Here is a 24,191-nt window from a genome sequence, read left to right as displayed (position 1 = left end):
GGTAATGGTATCTCAAGCATATGTAAAAGGTCTTTTAATATTCTCTTGGAAGAAGTACTCTAGTAAGAAGAGAAATAAATGCAGGAAAATACTATGAGACTTACATTAATTAACAATAAACAAGCACAATAAACATCATTTTTTTCCCTGAAAAAGAAACAATAAAATGTTAACATACAGAGGAGAGAAGTAGAATTGAAAAGACACACAGAGTGTGATATGACATGGATAAATGGAACCATCCACACCTAGATACATTACTGTGAATTTATAAAGTACCAAAATTGGCAAGGAATAAATTAAAAACTTGCATAGATAAATGGCCATTATAGAAATTAAATTATCAATCACTTTGTGAGGCTAATAAGTATAACCTTGATTCCAAAACAGGATAGGAACACAAAACAAAATTATAGTATCTATATACATGGATAATTATATGTCTAACATATATAAGAAACTCACGAATCTTCATGAAAAAAGATTGGAAACCCAAAAGAAAAATGAGCAAAACATGTAACAATACACAATTTAGAGAATGGATACCAAGTATGAGATGAGATAGGTACTTCTAGGAAGGCTTGGAAATCAGAGAATTACAAATTTTAAAACAACGATATACTACTTCATACACATCCAAGATACAAAGATTAGAAATCCAGGTTTTCCCAAGTGACGGTCAGACTCAAGGAAATAGACGTGTTCATGCATTTCTGAAGCAACATTAACTGGCACAGCCATTCTGGAAAGCAATGAGGCAGTATTTAGTGAAATTAAGTGAGCATGTACCTTATGTCCAGCAATCCCCCCATGCTGGGTATGTGCCCAGAGCAGCTCTTGCAGAGAGCCAAGGGAGCACATGTATAAGCCTACTTGTCCTATCGTTAGAGAATGTCTTGTGTGCATCAGGGATTGGTGGTTGGGGGGGGGGGGGAGTAGGAATGAGGGAAGGGACAGAAGGGAACTGGGGATAAAGATCAAGGATGAACAGGAAAAACAAATAATGAAACAAAACCAGAATGCGATACAAACTAAAGAATGTGTTTAACTCAGTTCTCTGTATCTGAGGCTCCACAAAACAAAACCCACGATGCACCAGCATCTATTTACCACCTGGTTTTACCCTATCCTGGGTCAAGGTGCTTGCGGTAGAAAAACCAATAAGCTGTAGCTACCAGACTGCATCACTTGCTTTGACCGAAGAGGTGAGCTGTGCAGTGGAGGACGTCACCTTCCCTGTCCTTGACCTTCCAGCAGTTTCCCTGGCCTCCATTCATCCGGCCTCATGGAAAGAAAGAGAAGGCCTCACCTTCTGTAAACAAACCCCTCCCTGGCCCTCATCGATCTCCAGGCTTAGTGTTTCCCACTCAAATCTCATTTCCTTCAGCAGCACCCTTTAGAGTGGGTTGCTCAATCCCGCAGCAATCCTGCCCACTTCACCCGGGGTCACATTAGAGCGATGTCAACACTTGTCCCTGTACTCACCAGGGCGGCCCTGTAGCCATCTCCTGGGTCTCCCACCCTTGTGCAGAGAAGAAGAACTAAGGAAGCAGATGAAGACAAGATCCGTGCTTTCTGGGGGAAATGATGTCTGCGGCTTCCTTCTGCACCTTCCTAGGTAATAAATTGCGCACCTGGATAAAGAAACCCCACCTCCCACAGATAAGGATCGGAATGGACTTATTGAAACAACTCAGTCATACAGACAAGGCAGTACAAAGGTGAACTTGAAGAGCCGGTGAAGTTACAAGAGGCAGATGGCACATGGCTGGCCCCTTTTTTCTCCCACGTATGCCTGCACCCGACTTCTCTTCGAGGACCAAATCCTCAGTTTTTCCATTTTCCCTACATTCCCAGTCCATGGATCGTGCCTCACCTCACTCCCCAGCTCAGACACACACTGCACCATCTTCCCCGTTTCCTCCCACCCACCTGGAGCAGGGAGCCTCGATCTTGGACTTCTCCAGACTTCAGCAGACCTCAAAATGGCCCCAAATCCTTTCCAGCTTGCTTGCCCTCAGCTACCAAATAGAGGATCAGTGAGCAGCACTCACAAAGCTTTCCCTGTGGGCAAAGCAGCACACTGAGGCCTTACAGAGAAAAACTACAGACATGGAAGTCAGAGGAAGGCCCTGCCCTTACAGAATGTGACTTAGGGTCTGTGGGTCACCTGTTAAGTGAAAGCCATTTTCCTCGGCACTTTTATATACAGTCCTTTATTTATCATCGCTGTGACCCCAGAAGTGAAAGCCTCATTTTCTCTGTTTTCCAGACGAGTAAACTGAGTCTTTCTGAGGTTGAGCCTCTTGAGTCACAGCTGGCAAGGGAAGAGTCCAGGACTTCTAACTCCAAGCCCAGGGGTTTTTCCACATCATGGTTGTATTAAAGAGAATCACCCCTACTAGGGAATACACAGCACTGTGCCCTGAAATCGACTCAAAGGATTTTTTTTAAGGTTTTATTTATTTATTTGACACAGAGAGAGCACAAGCAGGGGGAGCGGCAGGCAGAGGGAGAAGCAGGCTTCCTGCTGAGCAGGGAGCCCGATGCAGGATTCGATCCCAGGACTCTGGGACCATGACCCGAGCTGAAGGCAGCCACTTAACTCACTGAGCCACCCAGGTGCCCCCACTCCAAGTATTTTCAAAACAGCCTGTCAGCAAGAACGAAGGGGTGATCAAATAAACTTTGAGCTTGAGTGCTCTGGTCTCTTCCATGGAAAGCAAGGGTTCCCCAGAGCAAAATTCCTGGGGGGCGGGCAGGGGACATTTGAAGTCAAGTGTGAAAGAACAGAGGGCTCTAGATTGGCACGGAAGAGAAAATAAAGCGGGAATAAGCATCTTCCCTTACGGTTACTTAGACATCCCTCCTGTCCCGGAATGAATTTTCCACTCTGTCTCCCAGAATAAGAGGACTCACCCCGAAACGTGGCAGGGGGGATTCAGGTTAAATAGCCCCCCAAAATCTCTCTGGTGACGAGGTGGTTAAATACCAAACTCTTTCACTAAAGGAAGTGGTGAAATGTAGATTCTTTCCTGCAGCTGGAAACACGGCTCTAGAAACCTCGCCTGAAAACGGAGGTCCTGCTGCCCCACGATGACTTCATCGTCACGCTCACATTCAGCAGCTTCGGGGCAACCTGTGGGCCAGTAGTTACTCAACCCCAGACCCTCCTGGGGAGCTACTGCTGCAAAGGCTTCTCTCACCTTTCCTCCCTGGTTCCCAGACTCCGACAAGCATGAACCAGAAGGGGCCTGAGTCACCGGGGCACGTGACAGAAAGTGCACACGGGGCCTCGTCGCACTTGGCACAGCCTCGTGAAACCCAAATCAGCGGTGCCCTGCGAGGTGAGGAGCACCAGGCAGGGACAGGGCTGCCGTCGGGAAACATCCCCAAGCTGCCGCCCGGCTGCTCGAGCGTGAGAGAAGACTCTGGCTTGGAAATGATTGATTCCAAGGCCCGGTGGCCCGGCTGAAGGACCAGTCCAGGGGGCCACTTAAGGCCTGTTGTCCACATCTGGGGTCTGTGGGAGGCTGCAGTGCCAGGCCTGCCGAGGGGAGGCCTCAGCAGCGCACACTGGTTTCCACAGTAGAGGATGCTCGCAGAGGCTCCTTCCCAGCTCTCTGGCCAATGCTCAGGTATGTGTCAGTCAGTCAGTCAGGTGATTAGTTAGTTAATTGGTCGGTTAATTAGTTCAATAGTTCTACAAATAGCACAAGGGCATAGCCCACCACCTAGAAAATGATGTTTCACAGACTCACTAATGATTTCCCTGCCCCTGAGGGAAATCAGAAAAACAGCCTTGAGCGGGAAGTCCGAGTGAAGAAACTTTTCTCCTCCTGCTGTCATGATTTCCATCTTCCTAAGAACCATAGACTCAGAGACGACTCAAGTTAGTCAGATCTTAGGAATCATCTAGTGCAAGCTCATTGTTTTCCAGGAAAGGAAGCCCAAGCCCAGAGAGATGAAGTGACTTGCCCAGGGTCACACATCCGGTCAGTGCCCTTCACCTGGGAGTGGACCAGCACACATGCAAGTGAAGGAGGAGGAAGCAGGCCATTTCTCTCTTGTGTTTCAGGTAATGGGGTTTGCCTAACATTGACAAGTATAGTTTTAGACGTTTCTGCCTCCTGTCCATGCCCCAACCACCACCGTGGTTGCCAAAGACACACATAAATTGCCTGCTCTACTGCTTCTAAGAACTCACTAAGCCTTTTATTTCCATGAGAAGATCTTAAATTTATAGGTGCCGTTCGTTCCCTCCAGCATATATGGGAATGGCTTCCTGGCCCACAGAAGGGGATGGCTATCCCTGGCAAACTCCGGCTGAGTGATAAATACAAGGTTTTTGCCATCCGGAGTTGTCATCCACCTCTTTTCTTTTCTTTTTTTTTTTTTTTCTCCATTCTTGCCTCTCAATTTCCAGAACCAATCTCCTCACCACTAAAGTGGATCAGTCAGGGGTAGACATGTGGGTGGTTGAAAGAGCCAAGGTTTTCAAATCAAAAGGCCTCCATACATGTGAGCTGCATGACCTTACTCAAGACATTCAATGATTGGCATCTTCAGATTGAGGACAATAATGCCACGGTGCCCTGAGAATGAAATGAGATCATATTTTGGGAAAACACTTTTGAAATTGTTGAGAGGAAACGTAAGAGATGTTCATCACTGCCTCCGAGCACAGGAAAGAGCCCCTTCCCACAGTCCTCAGAGGCGGCTCTGCGGAGGCAGGTAGTGTCTGGAGCCAGATGTGAGCACAATCCCGGAATGCAGTGACTGCTTCTGTGTGTCAGCCCCTCTGGGTGTTTTTTTTCTTTCTTTCCCACCCACCCCACCCCCCCCCACCCCCCCCGCTGATTTGGGTTCTCCTGGCTTCTGGAGCATTTTAAAGAGGCTGTCTCACTACTGGCCTGGACAACAGGCCGCTTGCTATAGGGTGACATCCCTTTTTTTTTTTTCTTAGTCTGAGCTTGTGCAGGTGGAGAATACTGAGCATGTAGACACCTATTCCCTACTGCCAATGTCCTTCGAGCACCCAGTTCACCCTCTGACTCCAATATCTCCAGCAGTCTTGACAAAAAATGATAATCTCCTATCTGACTAAGAGTGATCTCCTCCACCTCAAGACTTTGCTCCTTCCAGAAAGAGTGTCCCCTTACTCACCACCTCCTTGGTCACATCTTCCCAAACCCTCCTCTCTCCCTCAATCAGCATGGCTGACCCTATTTGGCAGCCCCTTCAATTTCTCCTCTCCACAGACCTCTTCTCGTCTGCTTATAAGCACGTTCAGACTTCTAATAATTTGATGTTCCTTGATGTTTCTTACACTATTTACAATCTTATTTTTGTTTTCTTCCATGGCTACACTTCTTAAATCACTGATCTATACAAGCAGTCCCTTGTTTTCCTAAAATCAGTATTTTTCCTTACCTCATGCTCTATGAAAACTTGACTCCCAAAGGTCACCAGAGTGTTATCTAAAGATCAATGGCTAATTTTCAGTCCTCATTCTTCCTCTGCAGTATGGATGTTCCACTCGGTGGGATTCGCTCCTCCCATGACTTCAATGGCGGAACACAACCTCACGTCCCCATCTCTCTGCCTGTTCCCACATCCCCTTTGTCGAGTCCTTTTCCTTTTACTGGCTCCTTAATATAGACATTTATCAGGGTCTAGTTCCCAGGACCTCTGCTATTCTGTTTATTCTCTTCTCCTTGTTTTTTTTTTTTTTTTTAATTTTTTTTATTGTTATGTTTCTCCTTGTTTATTTTATCCACTCTTTTAGATGAGTGTTTGTTTTATTCTGAAAACATGTCTAAAATCTTAATTTCCTTATACCTGAAATTGCCTATTGGATATTGTCTTTCTCAGGGTCTTCATAGTGATTTGATATATCTAAAATTAATTTCATCCTCTTTCTGGTTTCCGTGTTTCTACTAATAACACAACTTCTCTCTTAATTAATCACTAGAGTGCTAAACTTAAGAACTATTCCTAATTCCTCTACCTCTCTCCTCCCCATATTTAGTCAATTACCAAGTCAAGTCAGTTTTTTTTTTCTAAAAAATTTTGCCATCTCCTTTTCTTTTTATCCATTTTATTCCTACTGACTTCACCTTCCCTAATTCAGAAAATTCATTTCTTTAATTTATTCATTTAACACATATGCATTAAGGGCCTATTCTGTGTGGGGCTCTGTGCAGGGAACTAGGCAAACAGAAACAGACACAAATTGTCCCTGCTCCAGCAATGGAATTTACAGTCTGGTGAGAGAGAAAGATGTTGCTCAAGAAAACACTAATGAATATATGACTGAAAATTGAAATGAGTATTCTGAAAGGGAAGAACATAATTAAGGATTGAGACATGAAGTATGAGTAGAAGTTGATTAGAAAAATGGATGTGGCATGCTGAGAGAAGGGAGAGTTACTCAGTGATGGAATAATTTATTCAGATCATTTGATCAAAAGGAACATAGCAGGTTCACGAAACTGAAAGAGGCCAGTGAGGCTGGAGCTGAGAGGGCAAGGGGGAAGATGAGGCTGGAGAAGGAGGGGAAAGACCACGTCAGCCCTTGTCAATCAGGGTGAGTTAATTGGTTGGACTCCATCTTAAAACTGATGAAGTGCAAATGAAGAGTCTTCATTATTACTCACTTTGACTATAGCAAAGGCCTCCTGCCTAAGAGTCTGGCTTTCCTACTCCAGTCTGTGCTGCAAGTCATCACAAGAGTTTTCATAAGATAAAACTCCAACCTATCTAGATTTATTTCCCAAGACCATATCTTTATTTCCCATATCTTTGAATATACCAAAAACCATTGAATTGTATACTTTCAGTGGATGAATTTTATGGTATGTGAATTACATCTCAATAAAGGTATTAAAAAGTCGAGAGATGTCCATAAATAATAAACAATTAGAAAACTTAATGGAAGAAGTTTCATTCACAAAATCAATGAAATCTGTAAGGTGCCTAGAAAGCTAACAAATATTGTGTAAAATCTTTATTGAGAAAATTGCAATATTAAAATGTTTAAGAGAAAACCTGAATAAATGGAGAAATAAAACATGTCCATGAATGGAATATTCAATATTGCGAAAACATCAATTCTCCCTAAATAAATCCATAAAAGGAACAGGATTCCATTCAGATATTTATTTGATCCTAATAGTCACATGGAAAAGAAAAGGGCTAAAAATAGCCAAGACACTGCTGAAGTAGACAAAGTGAGAAACAAGGCTTGCCCTACCAGAGATCAAGACTTCCTATAAAGTAGAATTATTGACAGAGTGTATTAGTAAGGGATGGGCAAATAAGCCAATGGAACCAAATTGAGAGCTCAGAGGCAGAGTTTCATATAAATTAAAACTTCCTGTATGAGACAAGTGACCTTAAAAAAAAAAAAAAATCAATGGAGATTTTCTTAAAAGACAGGATATTTAATAAATAATCCTAATACAACAGATTACCTACGAAGTTTTATCTCCCCCATCCCACCAACCATAGAAATAAATTCCAAATGACTTAAATACAAATTGGAAAAGAAAATTTCACAATTTTTAGAAGAAAACTGGGAGAATATCTTCATGATCTCAGGGTAGAGATTTTCTTAAACAAGCCAAAAAGCAGTCACTTTATATGAAAAACTGGATTGATTTGATTAAATAGGTTTTTCTAAATTTCTGCAGTATTACGAATATAAAAACAAAGTGAAAGCATAAGTCATAGACTGAGAGACTATATTTTCAGTGCATATAATCAACAAAACATTAACGTCCAAAAAATATGAAATGCTTGTTTAATTCAATAAGAAAGAATAACCCAATAGAAAATGGCCAAAAGATACAAATAAGAAATATGCAGGAGAAACCCAAATGGCCAATATACTAATGAAATGATGCTCAACCTCACTAGAATCAAGAAAAAGGAAGTTTTTTTAAAAAATTAAAGCTTGTCAGTATCAAATTTTCTCAAAAATGCAGAAAAACAAGAACTCTTAATGTAAACTGGTACAACCCACTATGGATTAAAATATGGAAATATGTAGTAAGATTAAGGATAAGCATTCTTTGAATGGACAGAAATTCTCCTTCTAGGTATATACACTTTAGAAAAACTATAGCACAAGTGCACAGGAAAGCTTATTTCTAAATTTTTTGCATTAACTGTAACAGCAAAAGAAAAAAACAGAAGAATGAATAGTTATGATTAAATATCTATAGCAGTTAAAGTGGATTACCATGGATTAATCCAAAAAATTACCTTGGCTCACAAAAAGAAAAGAATAAACCACCTCCTAAAGACATACAGCATGACAGACACCATTTATATGTTTTTAAAACATGAAAAACAATGCTCTGCATAATTTATGGTCACATAAATGTGTAGTGAATACAAAAACATACATAGAAATGACAATCAGAGTAGCCTGTGTGGCTCAGTCGGTTAAGCCTCCGACTCTTGGTTTCAGCTCAGGCCATGATCTCTTGGGTTGTGAGATAGAGCCCTGAGCTGGGCTCCATGCTCAGCGGGGAGTCTGCTTAAAGATTTATGAGCTCTCTCTCTCTCTCTCAAATAAATAAATAAATAAATCTTTAAAAAGAAAAAAGAAATGACAATCAGAAGCATTAAAAATGGCTCTTGGGGGTACCTGCGTGTCTCAGTCGGTTAAGCATCTGCCTTTGGCTCAGGTTATGATCCCAGGGTCCTGGGATAGAGCCCCACATTGGACTCCTTGCTTGGCAGGGAGCCTGCTTCTCCCTCTGCCTTGGCTGCTCCCCACTGCTGCTCAAATAAATGAATAAAATCTAAAAAAAAACAATTGGCTCTTGGGGTGAGGGTGGGGGCTGAGGACAGCTGACGGTGGCAACTAGGGGTGGACTTCCACAGGGGATTCAATTATTTTTGTACTGTCTTGCCAAATATGACAAAATTTATCATTTTAAAACCGGTGGTGAGTATAAAGAATTCTTACAAATATTCTCCATTTCTATATGTTGAAATACTTAATAATAATAAAAAGAAGTAAAAGCCTAGGTTGTTACGAATACACTAAACAAAGGGGTTAATATCTTTAATATAAAAAACCTCTTGCAAATAAATGGAGTCAAAAACATCCACAATAGATAGATAAATGAAAAAAAATAACATGAACAGAGAATTTACAGAAAACAAAGTACTGTTAATAAACATTTTAAAAACCATTATCAAATAAATTCAAATAAAGAGTAAATCGATATTATTTTCACATATTAGCTTAACAAAAATATTTTTCTTAAAATTCTCAGTGTTGGCAAAGGTGATCCCATGTACACTCATATGCCACTGGTAAGACTATAAATTACTATCAATAGCCAAAAAAACTATTTGGCAGTTTGCATAAAATTATCCAGATTTTTTTATCTCACAATTACACCTCCCGGTATCTACAAGAAACAAAACCAGGAATGTAATGAAGATTTGTGTTCAGAGATGTTATTTATTGCATTGTTTATAAAAATAGCCCAAAAAAGGAGAAAAAAGCATAAATATCCAAAATAAGGGAATGATTCAATAACTTATAGATTACAGTTTACCCATAAGATAGACTATTACATAGTCATTCACCTCAGATGATGCTTAGCAAGCATTCTCAAAGATACTGGAGAATAACTGTGATGCAGTATTAAGTGACAGGTGGGGCATAGACCTGTATTACAGTGCTGCCCCAGCAACATAAATATACACAGGGGTCTCATTATCTACATATTCATGATCCAAGCCTCCATAGTTGGAAGATTTAAAATAATGAGAGGGCATTTAGATAGCTGCACAAATCACTAGCAAATGAGGATCTCGAGAATTCAATCAATAAAAAAAAAAAAATCAAAGAGAAAATTAACAAGAATGATGACAAGATGGACCAAGCAAAAGAGAATAATCTATTAAAGTATTATGAGAGGCGATTCAGGAAATTGATGAACTTTTCAAACATCTTTGCACAACTGGTCCTCTTTATAATTGCGCTACAAAATAATCAAATGTAGAGTGAAAGATGTAGTATTAAGCTATCTTTCATTTTCTTTGGAAAAACCATCCCACAATCCCTTCCCCCATCATTTTATTTATTGACATTTTCTTCCAAGATTTAGTGTATAATTGCAAATAAAACCTAACCTTTATTTTAAAGGTTTATAATAAAATTATTTGTATAATTTTTATTATATTCTCAAGATAAAAATCACACTCCTTCTAACTGCTTATGAAATTTTGATTCTCATTTTAATTAACTTCAGATGATTCTACGTTAACAAAGATTTCATAATTGTTATATATAGACAATAAAGAATAGAACAGCACCGTCCAATAGAAATATAATGTGACCCAATTGTGTAATTACGGGAAAGTAATTCTAAAGGTATATTGTACTTACAATTATCCAAAATATAACAATTTCAACATGTAATCAATATAAAATTATTAATGGGATTTTTTTTACTAAATCTTCAAAATCCAGTGTGTATTTGACACAGCACATCCCAATTTGAACTAGCCACATTTCAAGTATTATATAGCTCAGGGATAGAAGAAACTGTACCAAAATGTTTTTCAAAAATGCATATAAAATGGTTGTGCATGAATAGAGGGATTAAAACTTGAGCTACTAGTTTCATAATGTAAAAGTTTTAAAACTTTAGCACTTAAGTATCCCATATTTTCAGCTGTTTCCATTTATGAAGGGTAATATTTTTCTTTATCTCTCATTTATGGCTTAAATATTTAAATAATTTTTTTTCTTGTTTCTCTTTATATCATTTGCTAGTTGCATTTCATCTCCTGCTTTAGCTCTTCTGGTTTTCTCAGAAAATTATTTCAATTTTTGACCATCCTTTTCACTGGTTGCCTGGCGAACTTCCACTTCTGAAATCATTTTAAAGCAACCCTTGACCCTGCCAAGTTAATTTCTTTCTATCCTTCCCTGCTTTCTCATGGATCAACACCGTTTTTTCTTATGTTATTAAAACCATATTGTTTTCTTATGAAACAAGCAGTTCTCTTAGACCTCTTTGTCTTTAAAAAAAAAAAAAACCCTCCACAGGGGACCCTTTAAGCTGGTGGACTCCAGTTTGTTGATTATCATTCTTTTTTCTCCTACTGGTTTCCTTCCTTCAGTCCTTCAGAGTCATACATTTACAATGCACAAATATATGGTCACTTTCAACCAGGTTGATAAATTTAAATTTTCAAATACTTATTCCCTAAACATAAGTATCACATCAAGAGTTGCGTTTTCAATGCACTGATTTGATTTCTCCATCACTTGCCATAAAGGGCTATTTGTCCTACATGAGCCTGAGAATTCACTTTATGTCACTTTCATGCTGTTTCTTTTCAAAGAAGGTATACACAGAAATGGCTGGGCTATACTATTGCATTTTGTATCGAAAACTTTGGGTAAGTTGTTCAAAGAAAACTGTGGAGCTTGCTCAAGAGATTTTGTATCATTTTCTAAAGGGCTGATTGCTAAATTTCACTTTTTTGATGTCCTTCAAATCCCTGAATTGGGACTTTAAGAGAGAAGAGAAATGAGATAAGAACTATCATAACATAATAAAAAAAAAAAAAGAAAAAGAAAAGAATGCATCAGAAACATAAAAAAAAATAATTATCAATATACGTATGATCTAAATAATTTTGACATCTTCCCTGGATATTAGGCAGCTGGCACTCATCACTGTAAGAAACTACATAGTCAGAAACTGGCAGAGTTTGTTTAAACAATAGAATTGAACTGAGAGGGGAAAAAGTAATAGAGGTGGGGGGGGGGGGTGTACCCAGGTGGCAGCTTATGGAATACTAACAGCTTACCAAAGTGATCCAGTCGAATTCACAGATGCTGAAATCCAACTCCCAGAACATCTGCTCAGGAGCCCTCACAGGCCACCCACAGAAAACAAGAGGATTTTTTTTTCTCCCTCCAGAGGTGGGAGTGAAGGACTGTGGGTAATAGCTTCTTAGTACAGGAAGTAGAAAAATAAAATAAAACCAACACTAGCATTTGGGATGGAATGAATTAATGATAATTTATATTTGATATGCATTGTGGGTAAAAGTGGTGAAATGTACAAATCAAATGAGATTATTTGGGGGAGGCTCATTATCTGTTTATATTCTGCCCTTCTCTGTATAGGGCTTGAGGAGACTTGGAAGACACTCTGAAAATGCTAACATTCTATATAAGTGAACGTATAGAAGGAGGTAAGAAAGAAAAGAAGAAAGAGGTGGAGGGAAAGGAAGGGAGGGAGAGAGGGAGGAATTTCAGTTAAGTGTATTTCATGTGTAGAAGAGGTTTCCTGGAGGGGGAAAAAAAACAAGACAAAATATTGGTTACCATGTGATTAAATTAAAAAAACATTTATTGAGTATTTGCTGGGTGCTAACTTGTGCTAGGTGCTAAGGAGTATCACAAGATGAGCAAGGTCATTAGATCTCTGCATAAGACATAACCGTGTCCTCCCTCCCACCCCCACATGCCCACAGATGATGGTCCAGTTTTTACCCCATCACAAGGCAGGAATCCAAACCAGTGCTAGGCCCCTTCTGAGGCCAGTCTGGAGGAGCCTCTTGAAGGTAAGAATGATTCCAGAATTTATCTAGGGTTTGCAGGCTGACCTTCATCTTGAGTTGTTGTAAGCTCATCAATGAGTGGCCTCTGGCCCTTCCCAGGACTCACTCTGTGCTCTGTCTTCTCGTTAACTTCTAAATGGGCTAGACAGGAGCTCCTGCGAATGATCCAAATCAGAATTGGATGTTTAGGGAGAATGTATAAAGCGTTATTTTTGTCTAGGTGAGCTTCTTATATCAGGTCAGTCTTCTCCCCAAGAAAGTAGGGTTAAGGGAAACCCTACTGTCTGGGGCTGAAGAAAGGAGCCACAGGGTCAGAAGAAAGCCCAGAGAACCCGGGTGTGGGCGCCAGTGGCCGGCTGCGCACTACTCAACAAATTGCTTAACCTTTCATGTCTTCGTTTTCTCAGCTTTCAAACGATGGCAACGTTACCCATGTCCCAGTGTCACATTGAGGACTAGATGAGATCAGAGACCCAAACATTCCTGAAACATCTAACACAAAGGTTAATTAATATTTCTAAAATTATGAGAGAGGTACCTAGACAGGTGAGGGGGTAGATTTCTAAGCAACTAGGGGAGTAAACCGGAGAGACGGCCAAGGAAGGCTCTGGAGCTACGGAAAGAACACTCAGAAAGCTGGAAGGACACACTCAAGCCAATGACGGCAACTACCCAAAGAACCAGATTCTGCTCTTAACTTGTGAACCTGGGGTTATATTTTTATAATCCTATTGAGCCCACGTGCTGCCTGTGATAGAATGACAACCAAAGAGCACCAGAGGACAGCCCGAACTCCACTGCTGTCAAGGGTTTTGGAGACAAGGAGTGTTGTGTTCCGGAAGCTGTAACCATGGGAGGGACAGGGCTGGCCGCTTACAACCATCTGGCTACAGTTCTACCACACCCTCATCTCCATCCTGTCTGAAACCACACCCCTAGGGCCTGCCTGACGCTGGACCAGATTCCATATAAATTGGGGGGCAGAGCACCCTTTCATAGACAATCCCCCAGGGAGGCTGTGTTTCTTCTTGGGTCCCAGGCCTGGGTTTCTCTTCCCTTTCTCTTTGTTAATTTTGCCATTTACGTCTTTGTATCTTTTAGCCACATAATAAAGCCAAGAGGAGACAAATGCTGAATTAACAAGCAGGGCTGCAGAACTGAGCTATCCTAGTGGATGTCAAGTAGCATCTCATTGTGGTTTTGATTTCCATTTTCCTGATGACTAATGGTGTTGAGCATCTTCTCATGTGTTTAGTACCCATTTGTATGTCTTCTTCAGAGAAATGTCTGTTCAAGTACTCTGCTAATTTTTTAATTGGGTTATTTGTTTTTGTAAGAGTGAGTTGTAAGAGGTCTTTATATATTCTAGATATTATAGATCTAGACAAGAGGTCTTATATACTCTAGATCTAGATATCTAGATTCTAAGTACATGATTTACATTTTTTTTTCCATTCTGTGTGTTGTCCTTTTACTTTTTTGATAGTGCTATTTGAAGCACAGAATATTTTCATTTTGACTAAGTCCCATTTATCTATTGCTTCTTTTGTGGCTCATGCTTTTGGTGTCATAAATAAGATTCTATTGCCAAATTCAAGATCAAGAAGATTTACTCCTATGTTTTCTTCTAAGAGTTTTATAGCTTTACCTCTTACACTTAAGTCTTTGATCTCTTTTGAGTCAATTTTTGTGCGTGGTGTGAGATAGGGGTCCAATTTCATTCTTTTGCCTGTGGATTTCCAGTTGTCTCAGTACCATTTATCAGAAAGATTATTCTTTCCCCCAATGAAGGGTCTTGGCACCCTTGTCAAAAATCAGTTAACACGTGGATTTATTTCTGGACTTTCAGTTCTATCCCATGGATCTACATGTCTATCATTATGCCACTACCATACTATCTTCTTAAAGACTGTTGCTTTATAATAATTTTTGAAATCAAGAAGTATGAGTCCTCCAACTTTGTTCTTTTTTTTTCAGGACTGTTTATTTATTCTGGTTGTATGAATTTTAGAATCAGCTTGTCTAAGAAGCAAGCTGGAATTCTGATGAGAATTACATTGAATCTGTAGATAAATCTGGGGAATATTGTCATCTTAACAATATTAGGTTTTCTGATCCTTGGGGCACCTGTGTGGCTCAGTTGGTTAAGCTCTGCCTTCGGCTCAGGTCATGATCCCTGGGGTCCTGGGACTGAGCCCTGTGTAGGGCTCCCTGCCCCGTAGGGAGTCTGCTTAACCCTCTCCCTCTGCCCCTCCCCCCCCACCCATGGGCTCGCTCTCTCTCTCAAATTAATAAAAAAACTTTAAAAAATAATTTTTCTGATCCATGAACATAGAATGATTTCTATTTATTTAGAGCTTATTTAATGTATTTCAACCATGTTTTGTAGTTTTCAGAGTATAAATTTTGCACTTCTTTTGTTGAATTTATTCCTAAGTATTTCATTCTTTTTGATGCTATTACAAATAGAATTGATTTCTTAATCTCATTTTCAGAGTATTCATTGCAAGTATATTCTGCAACTAACTGAAATTATTTATTAGTTGTAATCGTCTTTGTGAATTCCTTAGGATTATTTATATATAAGATCATGTCATCTAAAAATACTTTTATTTCTGCCTTTCCATTCTGGATGATTTTTTATTTCTTTTTGTTGCCAAACTGCCCTGGCTAGATCTTCTACTATAATATTGAATAAAAGTGGTGAGAGCAACATCCTTGTCTTGTTGCTAATGTTTAGGGGCAAGTATCTAGTCTTTGAACATTAAGGATGATGTTAGCGTTAAGTTTTTCATAGATGGCCTTTACCAAGTTGAGTAAGTTCCCTTCTATTCCTAATTTTTTAGTGCTTTTATCGTGAAACTGTGTTAGATTTGCTGAATGCTTTTTCTAAATCTATAAAATGCTCTTGTGGTTTTAGTTCGTATTACGTTAATTACACAGATTGACCTACCAAAATCTTGAGCTCATAAGAGATCCTGAACACAAACCAACCAACTAATCTGCTCCTGAATTCCTGAGCCACAGAAACTATGTGAGGTAATAAATGCTTATTCTTTTTTAAGCTACAAAATTTTAGGATAATTTGTTATGTAGGAATAGATAATAGAGTATTTTTATCACTGTTTTATAAATAAAGAAACTGAGGATTGAAGTATTTACCTGTTTCGTAACCCCGCCCTGGGTTAAAGACTTGGAAATGGAAGTGATTTCAACCAGGTCTTCTGCCTCAAATAGGTTTTCCTCCATAAATTTCTACTGTATTTGATGATTCAGTCCAAGTTTACTGCAAATTGTTGTCTCTGGTTGGCAAACCCATCTCATACGGTTGGGCAAGTAGTTCATGCATAGGGGCAACTGGCTGAAGGGGCAGATGAGGACTGATATTTAGCCTGAGATTTTTCTACCAAGTTGTGTGCCATGGCTCAGGGCTGCATCTGCCCAGAGGAAATGGCCCCTTTTCAGATGTGCCCAGAGGCACACTCTGATTGCCAAGCCATATGCCCAGAGGGTTGAGAGCCCCATAGAAGTACTTTTCTAATTTGTGCAGAGACACTATAGGCAAAATTAGGTTCTTCCATCCAATAAAATTATATAACTGGAAACAGTTTCATATTTCCCTGTTTACTAGTTTTACATGACAATTAGGCAGTATTGGTCGATGGGACTAGTCCCAGACAAATTTTTAAGTCTGTAACAAGATTTGTGCTTACTACACTCTCTTTCCTCCCACCCTCCAATACGTCTTCCCTAGAACCTTGCTTTTAGAAAGAAGAGCAAGAAAAAGACCTCATAGTATTTGAGTGTCTCCTACATGTCAGTACATGACTGGTCACCTTTCATACTCACTATCATTTAAGGTTGATAATTCTGAGACGAAGATGTTATTATCCCCATTTTACAGATAAGGAAACCCACTGAGAGAGGTCAAATAATTTATCCGAGTCCCACAGATGATAAATGGTGAAACCGAAGTTAAAACTCAGGCTCATCTGACTCCAGAACCTATGTTCCAGCCACACTTTTCTAACAAATCTAAAGGGGCTATCCTGCCAGGAACATCAGCATTCTCAGAGAGTACAAATAACATTCTGAACAAATCACATTCAAGACCCTAAGACATGAGATTATTGTAAGCATTAGGAAGTACCAACACCCTCCAACATATGATATAAGCCACCACCTTGGCTTAAAGGGAGTCCTACTGAGCCATCTCCACAGCATAATCAGACAATCCACTGAAGTCCACGCCCTGGATCTCAGGGACTGCTGTACTCTTTAACCCTGAGGCTGGAGAGATCTACTGATATGGGAAGGCAGATGTTCATTCATTCCTTCAACCAATATTTATTGAATGTTTACTTTGTACCACAGTTACAACAGTTACCAAAGTGGATATGTTTCCTGACCTCATGGAGCTTAGAAGATAATGGGACTTCTTCCCCTTTATCTGCCCCTTTGCGTTTTCACACACACACACACACACACAGACAGCTGAGTAGGAAAGAAACTATACACTTAGCTCTCATCATAACCCCAACAGTGGAAGGCTCAATTGACTAGGGCAGAGATAGTGGTTTGGGGAAGAATGAAGGGGGGGAAATCGGAGGGGGAGATGAACCATGAGAGACGATGGACTCTGAAAAACAAACTGAGGGTTCTAGAGGGGAGGGGGGTGGGAGGATGGGTTAGCCTGGGGATGGGTATTAAAGAGGGCACGTTCTGCATGGAGCACTGGGTGTTATGCGCAAACAATGAATCATGGAACACCACATCAAAAACTAATGATATAATGTATGGTGATTAACATAACAATAAAAAATTTAAAAAAAAATAAGCAATAGCTAAGAAAGCTGAGGTGATGTTTCCAAGAAATCTTCTTCTTATCTTCTCAAGGGAAACACAAGAACACCCACACAGATGTCTCTAAGCAGCCATTCATGGGACCAGAGGAAGAGGCACAGACTACACTCCCCCTGACCTGAGGGTAAGGAGAGCTGCATGGCCGGGAAGGAACACTGAGGAGAAATGACCTTTAGGAAAAGTTGGCTGTAGAGTCCGGAATGTCAGCTTATTAGTGCCACGATTCGACCAGAGAATCTCAGAAGGTGGCAGGGTTTGGGTTCATTTCAGAACAACATGTAGAAAGAATTAACTGGCCACCCAAAACCTTATCTGAACCTAAAATGTCTGCAAAATTGGGCAACAACATTCAAAGAAACAGGCTTTTCCTTGCAGGCTTTTAGTGCCAAGACTCCTTCTGGACCAGTTGTAACTGAGTGAATATAGAAGCCAAGAAAACTAAATGGAATTTTTGGAACTTGATCCTGGGTGTGCTGCAAGCTGAGGACAGAGATATTTGGGTTTATGAAAGTGGGGTGTAGGCTTGTTTGATTTAGGGTCCTTCCCATCCTCCAAAACCCTGGCCAATGTCATAGAGCCAGGCTGGCTTCCAGGCTTCCTGCAAAGACCAAAGTTCAAGCTGATCAGTCCAAAAACTTCTCCATTTACAATATATTATATGGAGAGTATTTGCTGACAACACCCTTGTAAGACGGGATAGGTTCAAACATTCCATATACCCGAAAAACTGGTTAGAAAAATGGAATTTGACACCATGTCAAAGAAAAAGATGCATAGGTACCGATAAGATAGCAATGTGGGCCGTCTCAAGGGCCCCAGCACAAGGCAAAGAAAAGGCCAGTGTGCAGGGATCCAGGCCCTGCCTCTCCCATCAGCCACAGCAGCTCAGCTTTCCCTCTTCATAAACTGGGGCTCTGGAAAAGATTTAATTTAGGGGAATAAGGTCCAAGTAGAGGAGACAGACAGATAGATGGATAAAATATATAAAACACGAAAACCCCAGTGGTGTAGAATGAATGCTGTATTCGGAGTTAGGAGACTGCCCTAGCCCAGACCACCGCTGGGTCCCTCTACGGTCTTAGGCAAGATCATAGCTTGTAAGTCTTGGGGTTGTTTCAACTGATCAATGCAGTGTGGACTTTTAGTCCATGGTCTAGGGACCATCAGCCCCAACAAAAATTGACTCTCTGATTGCAAGGAAGCTCTAGACAAAGCTTCCAGCTGCCTTAATGACCAGAGCTTGAACCCTACCTTGGTCTCCTCCTCTTGAGAAGATGGAGTTTCACATGGACATAAACCTGAGAACTGTTAAGTCATCTCTATTCTTGGAAGACCCTTGTAACTGAGCACAGAACACAATTTAGAGATGAATGAGCACTCTATCCTGTGCCCTGGGCCATAGTAACAACCCAGCACTCATAGTAATAAAAGCATGCTGTTATTGAGGACTCCCAGGGGTCAGACATGGGGCCCAGCATTTTATAGATATTAACTCCTTTAATCCCCACAACTTAGAACTATTATTGTCCCTGGGGCGCCTGAGGGGCTCAGTCTGTTAGGCGTCCAACTCTTGATTTTGGCTTAGGTCATGGTCTTGGGGTGGTGGGATCGAGCCCCATGTCCAGCTCCACACTCTGAGGGGAGTCTGCTTGAGGTTCTTTCCCTCTCCCTCTGCCTCTTCCCCCTGTGCACGCTCTCTTTCTCTCTCTCTCTAAATTAAATAAAACTTTAAAAAAAAAAAACTATTATGATTCCCATTTTACAGATGAGGAAACTAAGTCTCAACGAGGGTAAGTGATTTCTCCCACACCACATTGCTGCTCAAATGGCAGAAGCAGACATCAATGCCAGGCAGTCTATAGTATCACGCTCCTGACCACTATGCTGTTCTAAGTGGAGACCAAGATGGAGGCCCCGATGACATTTGAAGACTCATCAGGGGAGGAAGGAGAAGTTGTAAAAGCAATGAAATACGTTGTCTAGCAGATACGTAGGTACTCAGTAAAATTCAGGGGGATGCCTCAGAGATACTTCAGAATAGGCTGGTCAACAAAACAGTGGCTCTAAGGGACAGGGGAGAGAAAGACAGACCGAAAACTCGTTCTCAAAAAAAAAAAAAAAAAAAAAAGATGAAATCAGGTCAGTGACCATTGGCAGAATGAGGAAAAGATAAACACGGAGGTCCCTACAGACAGGGTGAGGGAGGCATGTTGGTGAGGGGAAACTGCCAGAAATTCATGCCAAGTGTCCAAGAGCCAGTCTCCATTGCTTAATGGTTCTGGGACTGTTTGAATGGGTCTTGTACACCATTGCATTCCTGGTTTAGGTCTGAAAAAGGGTCAGCCAGGGTCAAGTGAGCTGAGAGGGCTCTGCTTCCACCCACTGATGTAGATTTCCTCTGTATTTGTGCTGATTTCTTCAGGAAGGGGTGAAAAGGAAGCAACATGAGCCATCATTTAATACAGGCCCCCCATAACATTGAACTAGATCTCCCAGCTATTCCCCTTTCCCATTGCCCCACAGCCTTTACCTTCTAGCCCAGGATTTCCAGAATCCCAGTCTTTCCCTCTGCTCCCCAGTCTACACTTGAGCTTAAAAATTCCACACAGCTTACTCTTTTGGAAAAAACTTTCACATCACCATTCTTTCTGCCCCAAGCAACAGGGAAGCGTCACTGTCCCTCAAAAAGGGTCTGGAAAGGCTAGTCTGCAGGACAGAGAGAAAGGGGCAGGTGTGATAGAGAGCCACCCCAGGACTGAAAGCAACCAGGAGCAGATGACAGGCACAATTCCTGCCACACATGAAGGACTCAAGTAATATTTGTTGGAAGTAAGGGAGGGAGGCGAGGAAAGAGGGAGAAAAGATGGAAAAGATACTTTGGTTGATAGTTATGGCTAATTTGAAGATTTGGAGACCTCCAGACCCTACTCAGGGCCTGCCAGCAGCCAGTGAATTTTTATTTTATAAAATGAATCAAATAACACACTTCTATTAATTACCTTGATGGCCGCTTTGTGCATAAATTATGTTCATATCAGTCTGTCTCCCGTACTAAAGTATAAGCTGCTAAAGACTAATGTGCTAAAACATATTCTATTTCTATTTGCTTCTCCTTTCTCCATCTGCCCTTGGGAGGCCAAGCTCTACCCAGGCTCCCTTGCATCTTTGACTTCCAGTGGGTTCTCCAATGGGAGGTACAGACGGAAAACTGGAGGGTGGGAAGAGAAAATGGTCCGGGAATTTATTGCTACCTGCTAGGCCATGTTTGGGCCGTGGTTGCGTTCTTCTACCAAACACCACAACTCCTGTTAAACAGCCCTTCTCCAAAAGCCACAGCCCTCTCGAGGGCTGATGGCCACTCTTTGCCATCACACCTTCAGACTGAGAGCTGATATGGGTTTTCCACCATGTTCATGCTCATCCTGTACATTGCGCCATCCCTTCCTGCTTCTCTAAACCATACCCCACAGCTGTGTAAATTGTCCTTTCACTAAACCTCCATTCACATTTTTTTTCCAAAGATTTTAATTATTTATTTGTCAGAGAGAGAGAGCGCGCGAGAGAGCACAAGCAGGGGGGAGCGGCAGGCAGAACAGGCGGAACAGGCAGAGGGAGAAGCAGACTCCCTGCTGAGCAGAGAGCCCGATGTGGGACTCAATCCCAGGACCCTGGGATCATGACCTGAGCTGAAGGCAGACGTTTAACCACCCAGGCGTCCCACATTTTGATTCATTACGGATCAGGCACTTAGTATGGAGCTGATGCTATGCTAGTCACACACCACCTTGGTGCTGGAAGTGAGCCCTATTTCACCTTTCCCTCCATCCTGCTAGTGCCCTGGAACCCGAACCCCTGCCCTACATGGGCAACTCCTGCCTAATTCTTTCCCCTTTATTAAAACGCTATTGAAGGTGATTAATATATTTCTGGATTTAGGCTTAGAAATCTCTCTCACAATGTAAATATGACTTCTGGGAGGAGCACATTCTTATCTTGGTCATTATGGAAGTGAATAAGCTTATCGGACTTACTGGGGAAAGTGGATAAATGTAACATATTTTGAGACTCTGATTTATTGGCCATTATTTAAGTGTTATTACTGATATGACTCCCTAAAGACATAGTACAGCAGATGTTGCTTGCAATAGGGACAAAGGAAGGGAAAGATTGGTCATGGCATGCTAAGGAGGATGCTGAGGGTGGGTGACTAGAGGGGTGTGAGGACATGGAGAACAAGGGAAAGGGATTGTATCCAAAGATACAGAAGGACCCTGAAAAGAAACTGGGTTCATTCACATATTTGTACAGGGCTGGGCTGGCCCCACCTATTTCCTTCCTCCTTCTCTCCACCCATTACTGCTCTACTTGAACAGCTACCTCCTCCTCCTCTTTCCCTCTTGTGTCCTTGGGCTCCACTCATATATTGCCTAGGTTACAGAGCAAATTCATGTTCATGATTGCCAAAAAGATCCCAGGTACCTCTTGTGTACCATTTAAACAGCTGAGGGTTTGAGGAAAGGTAGGGAATCTGAGAAAGCATTTCCATAAGGGCCCTGATATTTGTGCTTGCCAACAATGTGTGAGTGTTACGTGGATAAAACATCAGTAGGCGGGATTCATCCATCCAATAGGCCAAGAACATCCATTCATCCATGTTGGTGTTCTCAAGATACTTGGGGAGCTAGTCTGTTGGCAAACAGGGAGACCTCTCCCTTCTTCAGCATTTAAATAATGCCAGTGCTAATCACACCACACAGGGATGGGAGTTAATGACCCTCTGGATGGGCTCCTACAGCTACATGATTCTCTAAGACACAGGCCTCTTGGTTATCAAGGAGAGGAGAGGCGCAAGGGCCTGTCAACTCTCTGATCACATGTATAGTGCTGGGCTCTTGCTCATGGGATTTGTGGCAGAGGCTTCTACTGCCTACATTTTTACCTTGTCAACTAGAGAAACGACAACATTTCCCAGCCTCCAGTAAGTTCTGGCCAATGTGTTCTTAGCAGAGGCAATGTGTGGCAGCTTCCAAGCAATCTCTTTATAAGAGTTGTCAGGTGCTACTTTCCCCCTTCTTAACTGTCCCTCCTTTCCTTCTGCTGTTTAGAGTGTGGATGTGATGGCTTGAGCTTGCGTAAGCACCCAAGACCATGAGATGGGAGCACATGCAGAGGATAACAGACAATCAAGACCGAAGCCTGAGCCCTTGACTGGGCCTGACTGTAGCAATCTTGGACTGCTTACCTCTAGGCTTCTTATATATGAAAGGGAAATAAATTTATATTTTGTTTAAAACACTGTAATTTTGGTTTCTTTGTTATATGTCACCTTATCTGATTCTAATTGATAAAGCATCTCTCTGGGCTTTAGGTATAACACCAAAGCTATCTTGAATAAATTCCAGTCCAGAAATTCCATTGTCATTCCCTTAATCTCTCCAGAGGTGTCTAACTATGGAACTCACTTTCCCTTTCTTTCTAGGGAAATAAAGAGGACAATATTCCTATGGTCCCTGAAGATGTCCATCTCATGGTCTGAATGACAAAGCAGAAAGTGGAATAGCGTCTAGGTTCCCATCCAGACCAATTTCTGGTTCCTGCGGTTTCCCAAGAGCAGCTATCCCAGGCTAATCTATGAAATAGACACATGACACCCACCCACATTTAGGGCCACAATCGGGATCCATAATGATTCCATGTCTCCTGATGACTTGGTGATCCTTAGACAAAAAGAGGCTTAGAAAATAGAAAAGCATCCTTGTCCTCAGCTAGAAAACAATACTCCGTGAGTCAGATCTGGCAACAGGACTGAGGTGCAGAATGGTGCATTAGGCCATTTCAGGAAGTAGTTAAGAGTAGGGGGAAGTGGCCAGCGATGAGAAGAGAGGGTGGAGAACAGTGGGCTGCCAGGGAGCGGACACAACGTTCCCAATCACTCTTTCCTCCAGCTGTGCCAGCCACGTGGTGTGTTTTGGTCCCTTCGTGATCTTGCCCTGATGAAGCTCTTTTCTCATCACTCTTCACCTTCTCCACTACCATCATGCCTGCCCCAAACATAAACTCTAGATCATTCCCTGAAGAAACTATGCTCTCCCATAGCTACCGGCCTCTGTTTATGCTATTCTGTGTGTTTAGAAAGCTCTTAACCCTCTACCAGTTGGAATGACACCTCCTCAGTAAAGCCTTCTTAGATTTCCTCAGGCCAAGTTAGAACATTTTTCCCTGTTTTCAGAGCACTTTATGCAGTCATTATGAACTTCCATTTTAGGGATAACCAAAGGGCTGTATTATATGCACATTTAACTTGCATGGATTTAACTGCACGTGCTCAGTAAACAGAAAAAGAAAAGAAGGAGAAAACAAAGAGAAAGAGGAAGACATATTTTTATTCCGGACACCCTACAAAATATAGCTTCATAAAATTAAAAAAAAAAAATTTTAAAGGAAGCTCTCGTTAAAGTGCAAAGAAAAAAATAAGGAAGTTTCTGAGGCTTGATTTTAGGGATTTTTGAGGGTGTGATTTTCTTGACTATTTGTCATTTCACTTTATATGCTGACTTTGGACTAAATCTCTGAATGGAATGTGACTCTTCCACATAACATCACATGGTGACTTCTCTCACTGTCCCAGACAGAAAGACAGCAACTTGTGTCATTCCTTTTGGGGTTTTCTTGGGCCTACCACAGTGTTTAGTAGACAGCTAGTGCTCAATAAACAT

The 24,191-nt window shown here is 41.4% G+C and overlaps 1 long non-coding RNA gene across 4 annotated transcripts in view; it reads right to left on the bottom strand.

Moving 5' to 3' along the window:
- The window catches only part of LOC118539214 (uncharacterized), a 55,150-nt gene that overhangs the window by 6,038 nt on the left and 24,921 nt on the right, over window positions 1-24,191 (bottom strand). For 3 of the 4 annotated variants that reach the window (XR_013449087.1, XR_013449086.1, XR_013449088.1), the window contains 2 exons: window positions 12,545-12,767; window positions 11,854-12,338 (listed from right to left, as the gene is read on the bottom strand). This is a non-coding gene — a long non-coding RNA (uncharacterized LOC118539214). Of the gene's footprint in view, window positions 1-8,656; window positions 9,076-11,853; window positions 12,339-12,544; window positions 12,768-24,191 lie in introns of those variants that run through there. The other variant, XR_013449089.1, reaches the window with a different exon arrangement.

The sequence above is a fragment of the Halichoerus grypus genome, chromosome 6, assembly GCF_964656455.1.
Source record: "Halichoerus grypus chromosome 6, mHalGry1.hap1.1, whole genome shotgun sequence".
NCBI lineage: Eukaryota > Metazoa > Chordata > Mammalia > Carnivora > Phocidae > Halichoerus > Halichoerus grypus.
This window is presented reverse-complemented; position numbering and strand designations above follow the sequence as displayed.